General features: G+C 36.1%; 1 long non-coding RNA gene across 1 annotated transcript; it reads right to left on the bottom strand.

Annotated features, from left to right (window-relative positions):
- Nucleotides 1-11,069: 11,069 nt before the first annotated feature.
- On the bottom strand, nt 11,070-14,336 carry LOC140621475 (uncharacterized). The gene is made up of 3 exons (XR_012021186.1): nt 13,359-14,336; nt 13,079-13,128; nt 11,070-11,299 (listed from the first exon to the last, which is right to left on the bottom strand). It is a non-coding gene; the product is annotated as an uncharacterized lncRNA (long non-coding RNA).
- Between the last annotated feature and the right edge of the window lie 223 nt (nt 14,337-14,559).

The raw sequence follows: 14,559 nt of genomic DNA, 5'->3' as shown, positions 1-14,559 counted from the left end.
CCACCGTAGGTATGTGCAAGTGCAGTGTGCGATAAGTAGCTTTTGCTGATTCGAACTACACCCCCACAATCCCAACTCAGCTGAGAAGCTAAGACCTTGCCTCTGGAAGCAGCCAAAGGCTGATGGATTCTCTGCAGTTTTCTATTGTCCCTGGCAATACTGCCTCTTTTGGCGTAAATATTTGAATTGGCGATGAAACTGAAAAAAAGATTGGAAAATCACACCAGCAGAAAGGCGCTCTTGTTTGCTTCCTCCATGCATTTAGATAAAATAGATCCCCGTATATTTCTCTGATATTATTTCTTTGGTTTGATGTACCCAGCTGGCCAGAATAAGTCATCTTTTGGTGATTAAATTTAGTAGAGTATCCATACAAGTGCCAGGAGCTCCAGAACCCTTAATGGAATTTTGGCAGGCAAGACAGCAATAATTGTACAGCAGGTACAATGAAAGTGGGAAGCTGGGAATACAAGGAGCCACAATCTTCTCCCTTCTTTTTGCCAGCAGCTCCGAAAGTGAACTAGTATCTAAATTAGGTGTTATTTTAGATTACACTATGTCATACCTAATGGAAGTAACACCTCAAGCAGACAGATGCCAGGTGGAAATTGGTTGGTATCTAGGGATGGCAATTATTGGCTCATTTCTTTATTCAATTCGTCAGTCTAATAACATGTATCATGGCCATCAAAAAGATATGTCAGTTGCTGGACACTGGATTCTTCCAGTGATCTCTGAAATATAAAAGAGCAAGTTAGGGATTATAGCTGCTCCATGCCTATTTATCTAGGACTGTAAGGCAGGGGGCATGCCCCCACGTGAGCTCCCACATTTTGTGGAGTATAAAAAAACTAGACTTGAGTCTTCTTGTAGAGGGCCAGAGAGACCAATCCACTTATTCCTGAGAGGAAAATTAAGAGGCTCCCTCTAACTTTACGATAGCCATATGAATAGGCCTCCCTTCTATATCCTACCACCTTGAATTGAAGGAGATACAGTTGGGCCAAAATTTTACTAATTGTTGTACTGAATGTCTACTAAATGTAAGACATTATATTGGATAAAGGCTAAATTAAACATGGGCCATGCTTGATCTCAAAGGAGAAAAACCTTTTCACACATAATTGTACTTAAGGATGATTCTGATAAAGGCTATATATAAGAAAACTTACCAGTCTGTGGTAAGTTGCTTATGAGAATACCAGAGAGAAAAGTTATTCCTTGGATATAAAAAAATAGATATAAATGCAATTAAAAATAATAATAATATAGTATTTTTAAAATCAGAGGCATTGCTTTATAAATACTGGTAACCAATTAGGGCAAGAATGTTAAGATGAATTAAGCTCATGTAGTAAATAATTCTTTAGATTCTTGAAAATGGTAGTGTTTGAATTTTTTTTTTTTTTTTTAATGAAAGATTCCAGGAAGCCAGAGACTTCTGGGTAATGTTTAAATCATTGGGAATTGATCTGACATTTAATGGCAAAATGTTGACTCTCTAATGCCGTAACAAGGTCAATGGGTCAAGGGACCTCCATTACCTAAACTTAGCTGTTCTCTTTACATGACATATCAGAGTATTGATCAGGGCTGTTATGCAGGATTGGGCATAGAGTTCTATATCCTTATTATAATGCTCTTAAAAACTGGGTCTAGCCAATATATTATATTCTGCTATGATCTGCATTTTTTGTGTGGCCCCAGTGAACGGGACTTGCTCCGTTTCCTGTTTATCCTCCTACTTTGATTGGTCTGTACTCCTTGGACAAAACTTAAGTCTTCTCTGAATGTTCTGCGTCCAGGGTTCATTCACTGATGGTCTTAACATTCTCAAAGATTCCACATTATATTTTGCGTTCAAACTTCATTGATCTTCCAAACTCAATGATGTTACCAAAATGGTAGTCAGTTTTGATGTTCTTAGAGCTATGACATTGGATGACTGAAGTCGCATTCATACTGGCTAGTCATTATATTTCAATTATAGAAATGTTGGGCACTGACTGGTTTCATAGGCTCAAACTAACTCCTTAGATTTGAACAATGAAGGAATAATTTGATTTAATTTAGTACACTGTAGAACTATAATACTTAGCTTTTCCAAACAGGTTTTATATATTCTCTCATTTTATTCTCATACCACTTATGTATATAATAATTCATGATAGGACCCTAACATTCCATCAAGAAAATACATTTCCATCACAGATGACTAACGTAAGCCATAGGAATCATTTGTTCTACAAAGGATTCAGGACAATTGATCCTTAAACCTTTATTGTATCCTCATGATTCTTAAAACCATAAAAAGATTTAGAGGGTATGGTGGAGATTGCAAGTTGTCCACCAAATTCTGTGTTCCACTGCTTCCAAGGTAACACAGAGTTGTAACTGAGACAAAGCTACCCAGGCATGAACTATATTTTCCCACCCCCCTGGCAGCTAGTTGTGGCCATAAGACTAAGGTCTCTCCAGTGAAGTATGAGCAAAAGTGATGGATGTCATTCAAGCCCTGCCTTGAAAATTTGTGTGCTCACTCCTATAGCTCATTCTTCTTTCTCAGAGCTGAAATAGTGATGACAAGACAAACCTTAGAAGTCGTGTGTTAACTGTGGAAGGACCACCTTCATTTTGGGTTGATTCCTAAATGACTCAGTGGAGCAGAACCCGTCTTCACTGGCCCTCTCTCCCATCTCCTGCACAGATTATTACTTGAGAGACAAATCCACTTCTATTTTATTTCAGCCATTATATTTTCAGGATACTTAGATTAGGTTAGCCTGCCTAATTGATATGGATGGTTACTTGCTTTTACTAGGAAAAACTTCAAGAGTGTTCAAGCCTGGGTTGGTGATGAGACTGAAAATTACCAAGCCCTGACTTTATTCCTTCTCTCCGTCAGATATTTGATTGGGGGGGGGGGGGTGGAGGTTAGGAGAATAGGAGAGAAAAATAAAACAGAGGTAGGTCAAGGCTGGAGGAGGCAGTTGTGGAGGTAAAGTTCTACTACAGAGATGTCTACACCTGCTCAGAAATGAGAATGGAATAAAAACATTAAGAAAATAGAACCAGAAAAATCCCCCTTCCCATTTTTTCTTTTTTAATTAAATAAGCCTTTACTGAGTATGCAGAACTCATTGGATATCAACAGCTACTGAATTCTCAGTTCTTTGTGTTTGATTTGGTAATCATTACAGTGAATTAAACACTAAGAATTCAGCAAGGGTTCTAAAAGAAGCACTGCTGAACAGTCATCATGGACACATATTGCAGAAAGTAACCTCTGTGTTTTCTTCTTAAGTCTTTTCCAATCAAATTGTGTCTTTTCTCTTTAACACTTGTCACTTAGATCTTTATCTTAGTAGGTCATCTCAAAAGTCTTGCATGCTAGAATCCAGAGAAATAGATAAGCATCGCCAACATTTATCGATGATACAACTACTTAATATCCTCCAGAGGTGTTCCCACACACACATTCACATGAAAATAGAACCCGATAGAAACTTTAAAGGGATCTCAAAGGAGAAGCCATGGTGGTAATGTGTGCAATAACCCACAGTCATCACTGCCCTAATAGTATCTGATCTGAACCTGGCAGAGCTTCAGAAAAAGCCATGTGTTCAGGCTAAAACAAGAATGAGAAAAAAGGAGAACGTTGCTTTCTTCTAATGTGGTAAATAGGGCATGAAGTTTTTATAGTTTGCTGGTAGAACCAGTTTTACAAGTTTTCTACTTACCCATAGGGCTTAGCCTTAAGGGAGAAAAAAATACTTTTATTCAGGAAATGTCTTAAGACTTTTGGTAGAGGGTTTAAAGTTGGTATACAAAATAAAGATCTGTATTAACCTTGTTGTGTCTACATTTATTGGGACGAAGCTTGAAATTGAAACTATTACAGATTAAAATTTTTTCATGGGTGCCATACTTTCCACTTCTGTTTTTGGCATGAGGAAGTGCTAAAAGAAAGCTTCCTACTTTTGCATCCTCCTTATGTGACCCCTTATTACTAAGTTTTGGTAGATTCCTCATATTCGTTTAAACTGCTCTCCCAGATTGTTTATTCTAAATGTGAGGAAATGATCATTTAATGGGTCCAGTTCTTCATTCTTCTCAGTTTGGAGAAGAAATGGCTTTAAGAAAGAAATCCCCACAAGGAATCAACATGTGTGCCCCTTTGAGTGGGCATGTGTGAGAGAGAGCCAGGCCTATGGCTAGTGGCAGAGAATGTGACACAGGGAAAGGAGACAAAGAAAGCTTAAGGCGATAAAATGAAATCTTAAGGCAATACAATGTTGAACATGTTATATTTGCACATTTCAAATTTCCTTTCCTTTCAAGTTTCAGTATCTGTTGATAGACTTAAGGTGCTTTCTCAGTATGGCTGCTTCTGCAGATGGTACTGGGGGAGAGCAGAGCAAGGAATAGATGAGGAGAAAAGGAAAACGTGTGTGTTTGTATGTCAAGTTCATCTCATTCATTCTTCTCTCCTAGTTCAGTTAGTGGAAAGTATTCCTATACTGATTCTTTCATTTAACAACTTGTCTGCTTTGACGAAGACAGATCAACTTCAGCATTTGGTGACCCCGAGGGAAATATTCTATATCTAGTGGTGAAACTGATTGATTTTATTAAAGCCACTGTGAAATCTCTGCTTCCTCAGGAAGAAAATTATATTTTTCTTCACTGGAGATTGAATAAGAGAAAATAATCTGAATAAATATTATATGTCATATTCAATTTACAAAGTTATAAATAGAGAAGGTGCAGAGATTGCCTTCAGACTTCAAGTTTGGAACTGAAAGATATGTATGTATGCACATAGCTTACATATTCTTAGTGGAGAATACTTACAAAATTAGAGAGGCTTAATAACTGAGTGTTTTATCCACTCACAAATTAGTTTTTATTAAACAACCTTTTCTGAATAAGGAGCAAAGTGCTTTTGTTCCTTTTTTCATTTGAGGAGTTAAAATTTAATCTTGAAAGTTTGGCTATGCAGCTGATAGCTGGCTTAACAAAATATCCCTCACTTCCTCTTCCACAAGGACCTCTTGGATACTTAAATTCAATCCTGCACAGCAGTTTTGAAATTCTAAAACAATTACAAAATTTTCTTGTCTTTAATGATTCTTGGAGACTGTGAGAACTCAGGTATGCCAGAAAGGTATTTGAAAGGAACAAGAAGTACAAGTATTGGCTTTGTTCCATTCAAATTAGGGTAGCTGCATTACTGCTGATTTTTTTTTTTTTTTTCCAGTAAAAGCTTTCTCTACATTTTTCCTATTCTCTAAACTTTACTATTCTGGATTACAAAAAAAAAAAAAAAAATGTGACAACCTTATCAATGAGCAACCCATATTTTTGTTAAGTAAATGGAGGAAACTAGAACTGATGTCATGTTATCGAAAAGAAGCTGTTGCTGAAATAAGTGATGTGAACAAGAAGGGGAAATCCAACCTGTTGCTACCATCACTAAGGCCAGGGTTGTACTCAAAACTAAAGGTTGCCCAGCTGAAAATGAAAACTCTTTACATACTTCATTTTACTTAACTCTTTTTAAACTCTTTTTTATTCTCTCTTTGGAAGGAGAATGTGTTTTGTTTTGTTTTGTTTTTCTAAGCAAGGAGCATCAGGGGTTATCTTTTCTTGGACAAGCTAAAAGCTGTCACCTTGTCAGAGGAGACAGATGAGGTTGGAGAGGACGCCACCTCCTGAACCAGAGTGCAGAGCTGTGATTCTAGTTCAAGACAAGAACAACAGGTACTTGGGGGAGCAGTCAAGCAAGTTGCCATATCTCTTACTCAACCAGAAATTAAAGCATTGATTTAAAAATTATACATATGGCTTTTTGACCCATGCCAAGGACCCTTTTCTCATTTCACTGTCATTAGTAGTTAGTTTGCTTGTTATGTGACATCATTTTTAAGAGTCATGAAACTATGCAAAGAATGAAAAGTCCATAATATGGTCCTGTGGGAATACCACTGCTTGAAAAGCAAAAATATGTGTTAAACATGTGTCAGCTGGGATTAGAAGGAGTAAACTATTCAAAGCAGAGGGCATGTGATTGGAAGTTTTTTTATATGTCTTTTCCCTCCAACTTCTTACTTTGAAAACTTAAAAACGTACAGAAAATTGCAAGTATAGTACAGTAAACATGCATTGGTCTTTTATGTTGATCTGAGCTAATAGGGTAGCCACTTTCCATATATGGCTATTGGCTACTTCAAAATTTGGCCAGCCCAAATTGCGGTGTGTTGTTCCACATGCCTTTCCAAAAATAAATACTTCCTAATGTTTTTTGAAAAGTAAATAGATATTTGGGCCCTAAACCAAGCAAACAAAAACCACACACACGCACACACACACACAATTTATATTACATGTACACACATGCACATATATGTAATATAAATCCATACTAATATTACAATAACACGTATATGTGTATCTCTGTGTGCATATGTTTAACTATGGATCTAGACTTCATTTCCAATAAATCACTGAAAAAAAAGTGACTGGAGAGGTGAGATGAGGGTTCCACCTTTGGTGAGAGAGGTGAGAGAGGCATCCACCTTTTGAAAAGTGCTTGATGTTTCTCCTAAGAAGTGAATAGGCTCAATAAGTTTATTTATTCTCACATGAAATAGAATATATGAGAAATAATAGAGTCTCTCTTTTTTTTGTAAAATAAAATAAAAATATAAGTTAAAAACAGAAATCCTAAACATTAAGATGTTTCTTCTTGGGCTTATGATTTTACAAGACAGCTTAAATCCAACACTTGCAGGGCTCAGTGGTTGAGGGTCTGCCTTTGGCTCAGGTTGTGATCCCGGGGTCCTGGGATCGAGTCCCACTGCCTCTGCCTCTGCCTATGTTTTTATCTCTCTCTGTATCTATCATGAATAGATAAATAAAATCTTAAAAAAAAAACAAAAAACTAACACTTGCCTGGTTGAAATCATCTTCATTTCTCTACCTACTCCAGTGCAAGCTAAAACACAGGATTGTTAACATGTATTTGAGATCAATTCTAAATTTAATAATCAATATCCAAAGATTCATCACTGGCGAATCAGTGAAGCCATTAAAGAAAGGTTTAAAAACCAGCAGTCAGTGACTTTGAACCTCTTTTAATCTGTTCCCATATAAAATGGAACCAGACTGTTTAATAAGTAAATAGAACATATCCAAATGATGGATGGTGTTCCCTTCTGAGTAGTCTCTTCCTTTGTAAGATGATTCTCTCAAGAAAGTGGTCTTTCTTTCTTCTTTCTTTTTTAAATTTGTTTTGTTCCCTTAAGTAGGGTTCGCGCCCAGTTCAAAGCCCAATGCAGGGCTTGAATTCATGACCCTGAGATCAAGACCTGGACTGAAATCAAGAGTCAGCTACTTGACTGGCTGAGTCACCCAGGTGCCCCTGTAAGTCCTTTTTTTCAAAAAGCATATTTCTCTTATTATCCATCAAAGTGCTATACCATGCTCCTTGTTAAGTAGATTTGAATCTTACAAACTGACAGATGCGTTGAAAACCAAGTAGGATGATAAGATTGATAAAACTTCTTGTGTTAGCTCAGGCTGCCACAATAAAATAGCACAGGCTGGGTAGCTTAAACTACAGAGGCTTATTTCTCACTGATCTGAAAGCTGGGAAATCTAAGATCAAAGTGCTGGCAACACAGGTTTCATCCCAGGGTCCTGGGATCGAGTTCCACATTGGGCTCCCTGTAGGGAGCATGCTTCTTCTTCTGCCTGTGCCTCTGCCTTTTTCTGTGTGTCTCTCATGAATAAATAAATAAAATCTTAAAAAAAACAAAAACAAAAACAAAAAAAAACAAAAAACAAGTTTCATTCGAAGGCCTCTTCTTCAGCTTGTAGGAGACCACCTGGTTACCATGTTCACATGGTCCCTTGGTATGTAAACAGAGAAAGAGGACTCTCCCTCTTTTGACTCTCCCACGAGTCCTAGTGAATCAAGTCCCCTCTCTTATGACCCCAGTTAACTTTAATTTCCTCCTACAGGACTTATCTCCAAATACAGTTATATTGGGGGTTAGGATTTCAATATATTGATTTTTTTAGTTCAGTCCATAACACAATCTGAATTTTACTCCCCCAAAGGCAGTAATTATTTTTTCAGAAAGGCTATTTTTATGCATGTGTGTGCTTATGGCTTAAACAGTCCAGAATATACTTCTAAATGAAAGCTTAAAAATTTTTTTATGGCATGCTGGCATTGTTTGAAGAAATAGGTAAGCTACTTCTTTCTTGTTTTTTTTTTTTTGTTTCGTTTTGTTTGTTTGTTTTAGTCAACAAAATAATATATTTCCTTTGCAGAAAACTGGGAAAATGAAGAAAAGAATTAATAAAATGGAAACAATTGTATGCTATTAAAATTCCCTGAGAGTCACATTTTTCCTAATACCTTTTCATTTCTTTTTTAAAGATTTATTTGTTTATTTTTTAGGATTTATTTATTTGAAAGAGAGAGAGAGAAAGAGAAAGAGAGAGAGAACGCCAGCTGGAGGAGGGGAAGAGTGCAAGGGAAAGAGAATTCTCAAGCAGATTCCTGAGTGCAGAGCCTGATATTGGACTTGATCCCAAGGCCCTGAGATCATAACCTGAGCTGAAATAAAGAGTCACCCAACTGACTGAGCCACCCAGCCACCTTTTCAAAAAATATATATATATACAAACTTGGAATCGGGGCACCTGGGTGGCTTAGTGGTTGAGTGTTGGATTCTTAATCTCAGCTTGGGTCTTGATCTCAGGGTCATGAGTTCAAGCCTTGTGTTGGGCTCCACACTGGGCATGGAGCCTACTTAAAAAAAAAAAAATTAAAAACAAACAAAAACAAACCAAAAAACACCTGGAATCATATAGCTGAGAAATATCATGTACCCTGACATTTTCCATCTAAAATTATATCATGAACATATCCAAATTAAATAATTTATGAAAAACTTCTCTTTGAGAGATTTTTGTTGTTTCATTTCTCATTGTTGTACATAAGAGTTCATTAAGCCTTGCTTTTATTTGTTCATCCTTGTACATAAATATTTGTTGCAGGTCTGTTTATTTCTTCAGGATAATTTTCAAAGAGAGAAATTACTAGGTCAGAAGATATTAATAATTGTTAGACACTTGATTCATTTTGCTGAATAGCTCTCCAGCAAAAAGGAATCACATGAAACTCTCACATGATATTTGAGAGGGACAAGTTCATTTGCCAACACTAGCCATTACACTTAAAAACATCTTTCTCAATTTGTAAAGGAATCTGCATCTGGTTTTATTTTGCAAGTGAGAATTGACTATTTTTTTTGTATCTGCATATTTATTCTTTTCTTCTATTTGTGAATTCCCTATTCCCATTCTTTACCCACTTTTCCTTTGAGAAAGTCTGTTTTTTTTCACTAATTTGTTTTTCTTTTGTTAATTTATTATTTTTCAACTCTTTGTTATGTATGTAAAACTGTAATTTGTTTTTGTTTTTGTTTTGTTTTGTTTTGTTTTGCCAGGTTTTCTTTTGACTCTTGATTTTATGTATTTTATAGAAATATATCTGTGAAAATATATAGAAATATATATATCTGTGTAGTAAATCTTTCTATACATCTTATTCTGCCTGGAAGTGGTTCTTGAATTTAAATGCATCAGAATGTCCCAGTGTGTTCATTAAAACACAGATTCCTGGGCCCTATGGGTCAGGGTATATTATTCATTAATTCTCTGGGGTAACCCTAGCAACTGTTTTTGCAAGTAACCCAGCTGATTCTAAATGAAGTGGTTAATAACCCCCACTGTGAAGCAGTGCTTTGCAGGTTCTTGCTTTGGATTAATACTTAGTTTCTTTAATCATGTTACATAAATAGCTGGGCATATTTTCTTCTATTTTCCCATGTTTTCATTTTTCTATATTGATCCATTTGATTCAGCTGGAATGTATATTACTATAAGTTTTACCACAAAATATTGAACCATTTTCATAGCACAATTTATTTAATAATAACCCAACATTTCCCCAATAATTTGCATTCCAAGTTTATACTATTTACTATAATTTTATAAATATTTGAATTTTTGTTGAGCTTTTTCCCTATATTGATTTGTCTATCCACTCCAGCACACTATTTTAATTATTCTATCCTTTAAGTATTTCTGAACAATGTCCTCTCCCCATTACTCTTATTTAAAAATATTTTGGCAATTCTCACCTGTATAATTAAAAAAATTAGCTTGTCAAATTAAAATAATTAGAACATTTTTGCTGGAGTTGTATTTAATCTATAAAATAATTTGAGAAAAAAATTACATTTGTTTAACACTGTGGCTTCACTACAACATATATTTCTATCTATTTATAGCTTCTTTTATGATAGCTATGCTCTGAATATTTGTGTGTCCCCCTACCCCTCCAAAGTCATAGGTTGAAATCCTAACCCCCAAAGGTGATAGTATTAGGAAATGAGTCTTTGAGAGATGCTTAGGTCATGAGTGAGATTAGTGCCTTGTGAAGAAGCTCTAGACAGATCCCTAGCCCTTTTCATCATATGAGTACACATAGCCAGCTCTGAATCAGGAAGGGGGCCCACACCAGAAGGAATGGCATACTATACAATACTCAGATACATATCAAATGGGTAAAGATAGGTCTCATAACTTTAATGCAGTACAATTTTGGTATTCTAGTGATGATGAGAAGTATCAGTAACTAAAAATGTTTCAATAGTAGTTTAATAATCTGTTCTTTTCCTTTGTAAAATTCATATTTAGACCCTGGAGTTATCAATTATCCTGATGTGCATGACTAAAAAAGAACATTTCTGTTCTCACATAAAATGGTATTTTCTGGATACTACAATATAGAATTTTTTTTTTAATTTTAGCTGTTTTGGGAAGTTCTCATAATAGAGAGTTGGATTATATCCCAATATTCTAGTTTTTAAAAATTGTCATGATTGGCACTACCCAAATTGAAAATTGGTCATTGATTTCCCTCTATCCATTTGTGGAAAAAAGAGTTCACTTGAAAAATCAAAAATAAATAAATAAATACAATAAGATTTTTTTCTTGAAAGCTCAGAACTTTATTACATTGTTAAAGTTGTTCTAAGCAAGATAAAATTTAGCTTAAAACTGCAAAAGAAAGGAATTTGCGATGTTGAACAGAAGTGGATCCCTTCCTAGTGGGCTCCACAACAGATACTTCCTGCTTTGTTCTTGTTTCCTCATGGTAGTCTGATCTGTAGCCTTCCCATGGGCATCTTCGTCTAAGTGGTTTCCTGCCCTTCACCTGGGGCCAAAGAGAGAGGAAGAAAGGCTCATTCTCATACTGAGATCACTTAGGAAGTAATCCTGGGGTGGAAGAGATGTCATACTTGACTGCCAGGCAATGACAACAATGGAAGAAGGGAAGGGAAATCATGCCAAAATGAAGTATTCAAGACTTTTCCAACTTATCTTTAGGACAAGGATTTACTAAGATGTATTTCTTATTTTTAAGGATATTATAAAAACAAGAGTGGTACAAACCTCATTGCAGACGTCCCAGGGAATATTAATCTTAGGAACATGGATGAAAGAATGGTTAACTCTGAAAGGATAGATGGGTAACTCTGAAAGGGTAGATAAAGCTTCTGAATATTATTGAGTTCGGTGTACTTCAGGGAAAGATGGCCATTAGGTTGGCCCATGGAGCTTTAGAGAGGTTCAAGTTGTATATATGAGCCAGAGAGACTCTAACAAGGAACATGAGAATGTGAGAAACAGTGAGATAGTCCTGGAAATTGTGTGTAGGGTCTCCTGAAATAATATGGTATGTTGAAAAGCTATGGGCAAGAGCATTTTAAGAAAATATGCTGAGCGAAAACTAAAGGTTTTCTCAACAGCATCTGTATTAGTTTCCTATGGCCAGCAAAACAAAGTGCCATAAACTGAGTGACTTCAAACAACAAAAATGTATTATCTCAGGGGTCTGGAGGCTAGAAGTCTGAAAACAAGGTGTGGACAGGGCCATGCTCCTTCGGTGAACTGTAGTGGAATCCTTCCTTGCAGCTTCCTAGTTCCTGGTGGTTCACTGGCAATCTTTGGTGTTCCTTGGTATAATTTTAATCTCTGCCTTACTTATCACATGGTATTCTCTTTACTTATGTGTATGTGATATGTGTATGTATATAAGTTTTGCATTTATACCTATATGTAGATACAGATTTAGTAAACCAATATTGTTTTCTATTAATATACACTCTTGAGCTATTATAATCAGTATTAAAACACTGATATTGACACAAGTTTATTAGAGTCTCTATAGATTTACATATATATGTATATATGGAAATATAAAATTTTTCCCATGTTTTATGCCATTTCCTTTTAATATTACACAGTTACTAAGGCAGGCAATATTGTCATAAGATGAAGGTCTGAAATGAAGAAGGTATTTGCAGTTTATAGTTTACCTGTTTTTCCTTCAGAGTTTAAAAAATCATCTTATTTGCCCTTTTATGATTAAGTAAAGCTGTTTTATTAAAATCCTATTTCTCCCCCCAAACTTTCTAGCATAATAAAGACCTCTGAGAAGTTTACAATTTTCTCTGCCAAATATAATGCCTGTATTTAAATATTTGTAAGTATATACCGTCTACATACCCCCTCAAACACACATGGAATGTGTTTTACTATTTATTAAGGAATATTTCGATTAATTAAATAGATATTCAAATTGTGCATCACTTTAAGGTTGTTTGATTTAGAATAGTACTTGGTTTCAGTGATAACATGCATCATGAAAACACTTAAAAATGTGATCTTATTTCCTTCTCGTAATCTCTCCTCAGGAAAGTAAACAGGAACTTTAAAGACGTACCCAGTATGTCTCAGGGGCTACTTTACTGGCTCAGTTCAACTCTCAACTGTGCTGGCATTTTTCCTTTTAAGGACAGTGAAGTCATATCCATGAAGGCCATGGTGTCATGCACGGGGAAGCCACCGCCAGGAGGAAGAAAGCCATTCCCTGACCAGGTTCAATATTGCCCCCATCAGGAGCATCTCTGCAATGGAAGGTTGCACTTACCATCCAGCAGTTTAAAGAGCAGGGGTGCAGTCAGCCCAGAGACAGAACTTCTGTTTTCACAAACAAATGAACAAAACAACAGAAAGGATAGAAAAATCATTATTCTTTATCTAAACTGCAAACCCAAACAAATCCTCTCTGATTTGGCTTGCAGATTCTAGCTTGACTTTCACATTCTTCCTTGATGTCCTTTTCACACGTCCATGAGGCACTTTCTATAACAGTGTGAGCCAGCTGCAGGGACTTTTCTACCTGTCTCATGGCTCCTAGAGAACCTTACCTTTTCATTTTGCTTTAAGCTGGGCAGGCTATGGTTTCTTAGGTTTAGCTTTGGGAAGGTGCCCCCTACTGGGCTTTGGTTTTGGAGGGGAGAACTTGAGGACCCAGGAAGGGGAGCTGCAGAAAGTTGCCTGTGAATGTAATCTGGACTTTGGAACCTCCTGGATGACACAGTGGCTTATCATCTTGTTATCAACCTGGAAATCTAGTCAAGTGATACATTTCCAAACCCCTGACTGTCTCATGACTGACTTGTAGGTATTAGGCAAAGTTTCGTTTGGAAGGACTGCCATAAAGTTGTTGACTGGACCTTGTCTCAGGAAAAGTTTAGTGTGTCCTGGCAACCTGGGAGGTCAGGGGTATTATGTAGAATAGTAACGTTCCTAAAATTGACTCATGAACCTGCCTGTGAGTAACCGAATTGTCCCTGGTCTAACAGAGAGAGGATGTCAAATGGCCCAATATACACTTCCTAAGAGTCAGTGACAGCAGGGATAGGAAGGGGTCAGTCATGTAAGAGAAAGTCTGGACAAAGGCCAAGTCAATACCAAAGAAACCATCGGTCTTTCTGCACTTTTCATACTTGCTCAAATGTTCTACTCAGCAGATACTGGAGCAAAATGCAGATAAATGTTCTGTGTAGTTTATTCTAAAATCACTGACTGTCACTGTCACAGGGCACAAAGCTCTCTATGAGAATACTTCTGTTTCATTAATCATGCTTCCTTTGGAAAATATAACTAAATGTAAGTGATGTCATTTCTATTGCTGCTCTGAAAAATGGGCTTTGACTATTTAATTGTATATGATAGATGTTAATATTTTGGTGTTGGATGTAAGAGAGGTCATTATAGTATGCAATGTGGTAAAATATTTGTTTTATGTTAAGAGAGAAATACTCAATCATTTTTATTTACATTCTTTTGCTACTTGGGTCAGGCTGCCCTAAGTAGTTCTATTTTCTAAAGAATAAGACTATGGAATGATTTCATCATGGATTCCAGTTACAGAGTGAAACAAATATAGCCTTAGGACTTTTGCTATGCATACTATCCTTAATATTCTAGAAGACCAAAAAGAGCTATTATAAATAATTTTGAATAAAACTCTGATTTTTTCTTTTATTTGTAAAGATCTCCATGAGTTTGAAATAAACAACAAAAACCTTTTGCTCTGATAAGATACAAATAACAAAAATAAAT

This window comes from Canis lupus, chromosome 30, assembly GCF_048164855.1.
Source record: "Canis lupus baileyi chromosome 30, mCanLup2.hap1, whole genome shotgun sequence".
Taxonomy (NCBI): domain Eukaryota; kingdom Metazoa; phylum Chordata; class Mammalia; order Carnivora; family Canidae; genus Canis; species Canis lupus.
Note: the sequence above shows the minus strand (reverse complement) of the source record. Positions and strands in the feature narration are given on the sequence as shown.